General features: G+C 44.6%; 1 non-coding gene across 1 annotated transcript; it reads left to right on the plus strand.

Annotated features, from left to right (window-relative positions):
- Positions 1 to 220: 220 nt before the first annotated feature.
- On the plus strand, positions 221 to 327 carry LOC116094499. Its single transcript, XR_004120155.1, has one exon. It is a non-coding gene; the product is annotated as a U6 spliceosomal RNA (small nuclear RNA).
- The last annotated feature ends 5163 nt before the right edge of the window (positions 328 to 5490 follow it).

The following is a 5490-nucleotide window of genomic DNA, read 5'->3' on the forward strand; positions in this document are numbered from 1 at the left end:
TTTGTTAGACCCAGAGCCACCAGCCTGGCTGGCTCTCTACCATTGCGGAGCCCACCCCTAGAACCTATTAACAGCTACTCCAGTGGGTGTGAATAGGCTTTGATTTACATTTGCCTGGTGAGTGGTGATTGGAGCAGCATTCCATCTGCTTGCTGACCCTGGTTGGTTATCTTCTTTGGAGAAATATCTACCCTGAATTTAATTTTAAATGTATATAAAAGTACTCTCTCTGGCACCACATATACCGAAATGAGAACAATATAGAGAAGATTAGCATGACCCCTGTGCAAGGATGACACGAAAATTTGTGAAGCATTCTATACTAAAAAGACAAAAAAAAGTATACAGAGACCTACGTCAGTGGACCCCCAAATATAGTGTGACCTGAGGCTACACTAGCAATGGAAAGTGGCTCTGTGATATATATAGAATCGAAAATAGCGGTTTATACACTTCATTTCTGTCTTCAGTTTAAGTAGAAACTAATTTTATTTTATTTTATTTTTTTAAAGATTTATTTTATTTATTTTATGTGTATGAGTACACTGCAGCTGTACAGATGGCCATGAGCCATCATGTGTGCGGCTGCTGTTGATATCAGGACCTCTGCTGGCCCGCTTGCTCCAGCGTAATTCACTGCAGCTGTCTTCAGACGCACCAGAAGAGGGCATCCGATCTCATTACGGATGGTTGTGAGCCACCATGTGGTTGCTGGGATCCGAACTCAGGACCTTCGGAAGAGCAGTCAGTGCTCTTACCTGCTGAGCCGTCTTGCCAGCCCTAGAAACTAATTTTAAACCCACCTTCTTTATTAATAACTGGTTCATTCTCTATACAACATGAAAAGTGTTCTTTGAAGGGCTGGAGAGACAGTTTGGTGATTAAGAGCACTGGGTGCTCTTCCAGAGGGCCTGAGTTCAATTCCCAGCAACCACATGGTAGCTAACAACCATCTGTAATGGATCTGACACCCTCTTCCTTCTGATCCTGTCTTCTGTCATGCTGGCATGCATGCAAATAGAGTGCTCATATACATCAATAAAAAAATGTCTTTTAAAAAAGTGTTCTTCTTCGGGGGGTGGAGAGATGGCTGGGTGATTAAAAGCATTTACTGCTCTTCTGAAGGTCCCAAATTCAAATCCCAGCAACCACATGGTGGCTCACAACCATCCATAAAGAGATCTGACGCCCTCTTCTGGTGTGTCTGAAGACAGCTACAGTGTACTTATATATAACAATAAAAAAAAAATCTAAAAAATAAAAGGTGTTCTTTGACCAGGTGTTGTGGTGCACCCCCTTATACGCACCCGTAATACAATTTGGGTTACAATAGTGAGTCCTGTCTCAAAGGAAAAAAAAGTCTTTTCTATAAGAAAAAGAACATTTTTTAACTTTTATTTTAAAGACTAGAGCTATTTGCTTTGCAGCATCACAGCTATTTTTCAAAACAGGAGCATCTAAACTCTTCAGAGAGCTCTAGAAATCCCGATGAACCTCATTACCTGCCACCACATCTACATAGAGACAATTTTATAGTTTAAACAATTGACCATAAGACATTTGTTGCAGTTTCTCTGAGTGACAATGGAAGCTGCGTTTTAATTACTGGCGTTGTAAAGACTAAACAGCTCCAGGTATCTACATATCGAGCTCCAGGACAGAAGCTGATGAGTGTATACTAAGGATCTTTCCAGAAAGATCCTCTAAACAATTAAAAATGTTTGCAACGGTAAAGACTAGTTTTTTAGAAGATGAGAATAAATAACCGAGGGGAGGAGTTTGTGGAATTGCGATGAATGGATGTTTGATTTATTCAGATGAGCAAGGACTCAGGTTGATGTCCAGGGAGTGGGGAACAGGGGCGATTTTTTGCACCCAGAAGACAGAGGGTCTCAGATCGCTGACATGAGGACACTTGTCCCAGGACAAGTTCTGCGGAGAATGTGGTGTTCTTCCATCCTTACCCCTAGCTTGTGGTGTTGGTCATTCACTCCCAAGGATTCCTCCCTTCTGCTTCTCTCTGGGACAGAAGGAGCGATCAGGGGATGCAGGCTAAAGCACATGTCCCAGGCTCACGCAGCAGGCGATGCACACCTCAGGTGACTGTGCAGCTTTCAGTACCTCGGGTTCTGGACACGCAGTGCCCCCTCGCGGCGAGAGCGACCAGGTGCCGCGACTCTAACGCCGGCAGAGACTGCTTAACCAGAGCCACCTTAGGTCCCCTGATCAAGAATTACCGGTGGGGAGGGTGTGGTTGTGTGTGGGGTGTGCCAACAAACAGTGCTGAGATTGCTAGACATCAGTAGACCAGAGGGAAAAAAATGACTAGAAACTCCCAACCCTAGTTTCTTTTTTCTTTCTTTCTTTTTCGAGACAGGGTTTCTCTGTGTAGCCCTGGCTGTCATGGAGCTCACTCTGTAGACCAGGCTGGCATCGAATTCAGAAATTCGCCTGCCTCTGCCTCCCAGGTGTTGGGATTAAAGGCCAACCTTAGTTTCATAGTCAGCATACTGTGCAAAAATTAATTTGGGATATGTTGAAGGCAAACACAAAAGTTGTAAGTCTAAAGTTTTAGAGTGAGCAAATATCTTTGTACTGTATATTTTCATGTATTATTATTATTATTATTATTATTATTATTATTATTATTATTATTATTAATTTTAAAACAGGATCTCTCTATGTAGCCTTTTCTGTCCTGGAGCTCGATATGTAGATCAGGTTGGCCTCAAACTCACAGGGGTAGGTTCCCCTTTGCAAGCATTAAAGGCATGTGTGTCACCACACACACACACATACACACACACACACATACACACATATACACACACATACACACACACATACACACACATACACACACACGCACAAACACACACACATACACACACATATACAGACACACACACACACACACACACACACTACCATGTGTAATGTACTAGTGTTTGCCTTAGCTGAGATATGTAGAGGTAGGGGTTGGAATAAATCTTTGTTTTGTTTTGCTATTTTGATTTTTTGAAACAGGGTTTCTCTTTGTAGCCCTGGCTTTCCTGAAACTTGCTCTGTAGCCCAGGCTGGCCTCAAACTCAGAGATCTGCCTGCCTCTGCCTCCCAAGTGGATCAAAGGTTGTGCCACCACCTCCTGGTTTGGGATAAATCTTGAAGGACACAGACAGCACTAATCAATTTAACTAATTTAGAAAGTAGATAAATCGGATTTGATTAAAATGTGAAATTCCAAGGCTGGAGGGATGATGGCCCCATAGTTTAGATCACCTGCTGCCCCCTGCTGTTGACTAGAACTCAGTTTCGAGCATCCACATAGGCTGCTCATTGGCATGCATGCATTCCCAGCTCAGTCTGTAAGTCAACAATGTAATAATGGCTCGTTTGTTTCATCCCATCACCGGAGAAGCAGAGGCAAGCAGTCTCATGGGTTTGAGGCTTCCAGGAGTTCACTACAAAGCAAGTTCTAGGCCACCCAGAGCTACACAATGACATTCTGTCTCATAAACAAACAAGCAAACAAACAAACAAGTGGTAAGCCCCAACTAGAGGTTGTTTCAGTGGTAAAACCATCTTCTAGCCGGGCGGTGGTGGCACGCCTTTAATCCCAGCACTTGGGAGGCAGAGGCAGACGGATTTCTGAGTTTGAGGCCAGCCTGGTCTACAGAATGAGTTCTAGGACAGCCAGGGCTACACAGAGAAACTCTGTCTCAAAGGAAAACAAAAAACAAAAAACAAAAAAACATCTTCTAAGCTAGAGGTGGCAGCTCATGCCTTTATCTCAGCACTGGGAAGCCGCAGGCCAGCAATCTTTGTGAGTTTGAGGTCAATCTGTTCTAAATAGCAAGTTCCAGGATAGAAAAAAAAAAAAGACATTTTCTAGAAGATCCAGGTTTAGTTCCCAGGACCCATATGATGGCTCATAACTGATTGTAACCCCAGTTCTAGGGGACTTGCCTTGCTTTTTTCTGGCTTCCTCAGGTACCAGGTATATATGTGTGCGTACACACACACACACACACACACACACACACACACACACTGGCAAAACAGGCACACAGATAAAATGAAATAAAGATTATATAAAAAACTTGAATTAATTAATTAGCCGAGTACGGTGGTGCACTCCTGTAATCCCAGTGCTCGGTAGACCCAGGCAGGTGACTCACTATGAGTGACAGGACCAGCTCGGGCTATCTCGGGGAACAGCTCTGAAACGGAGACAGATGTACTGATGCTCCTGCCTTCCCCGGGCAGGTTGCTGTTTTCTGTTTTCCCAAAAACTGCTCTTGGGTGAAGTGACCCGAGACTGGGAACACTATGGGTGCCAGCCCTAGGGCCTCCCTCCATGGGCAACCAGCTGCTTTTCAGGCAAACAGCCTGAAAAGACTATTTGTCTCTATTCTGAGACAAATAGCAGGTGTCTTGGAGCTCACACTGCTGTGGCTCTTCTCTGAGCACCAGGCAACAGGTGAATGTTTAACTCTGGAAACCCGGGCAAAGCACTCACTTAGCTCAGGAGCAGGACAGGTGTGGAGTATTACTACCCTGAGATCAGCACAGAACACTGGCATGCAGGTGTGGCACGTAATGTAGGACAGAGGAAACAGCCTTTCTAACATTTATTTGCAGTTCTAACTACTATCCTATGCACCGAGTATTTCACAGGAGTGAGACATACTCATTGGCCTCCTACAAACTTTAGGGGAAAACCGATCATAAGCAGTTTGCTGGCTGGTTTTGTGTCAACTCACTACAAACTAGTCATTGGAGAGGAGGGAGCCTCCGTTGAGAAAATATGTCAATAAGATCCGCTGTGTGTGTGTGTGTGTGGGGGGGTGGTGCTGGAGAGATGGCTCAGCGGTTAAAAGCACTGGCTGCTCTTCCAGAGGTCCTGAGTTCAATTCCCAGCAGCCACATGGTGGCTTACAACAATCTGTAAAGGGATCTGATGCCCTCTTCAGGCAGGCAGATGTATATGCAGCAGAGCATTCATACATTAAATAAATAAAATTTTAAAAAAAGATCTGCTGTCCTGATGCCCCTTAGTGATGGAAGTATTAGCCAAATAAACCTTTTCCTCCTCACAGTGTCTCTTCATAGCAATAGTAACCCTAAGACAGGCAGTAATGTGCATGGGACAGTACTCTTAAGAATACAGTACAGGGCTGGCGAGATGGCTCAGTGGGTAGGAGCACTGACTGCTCTTCCAAAGGTCCTGAGTTCAAATCCCAGCAACCACATGGTGGCTCCCAACCATCCATAATGAGATCTGACGCCCTCTTCTGGCATCATCTACAGTGTACTTATGTATAACAATAAATTTTTTTTTTAAAGAATACAGTACAGTGAGATGACTATCATCTGGATCCTTAGCCAGCACATGAAAGGCGAGGCAAGAAGACAGCAGAGAGCTGGGTGTGGTGGCTCTTGCCTTAGCGGCAGGGCCAGGGCCAGGGCCAGGGCCAGGGGCAGGGGCAG

This window comes from Mastomys coucha, unplaced genomic scaffold, assembly GCF_008632895.1.
Source record: "Mastomys coucha isolate ucsf_1 unplaced genomic scaffold, UCSF_Mcou_1 pScaffold16, whole genome shotgun sequence".
Lineage (NCBI taxonomy): Eukaryota > Metazoa > Chordata > Mammalia > Rodentia > Muridae > Mastomys > Mastomys coucha.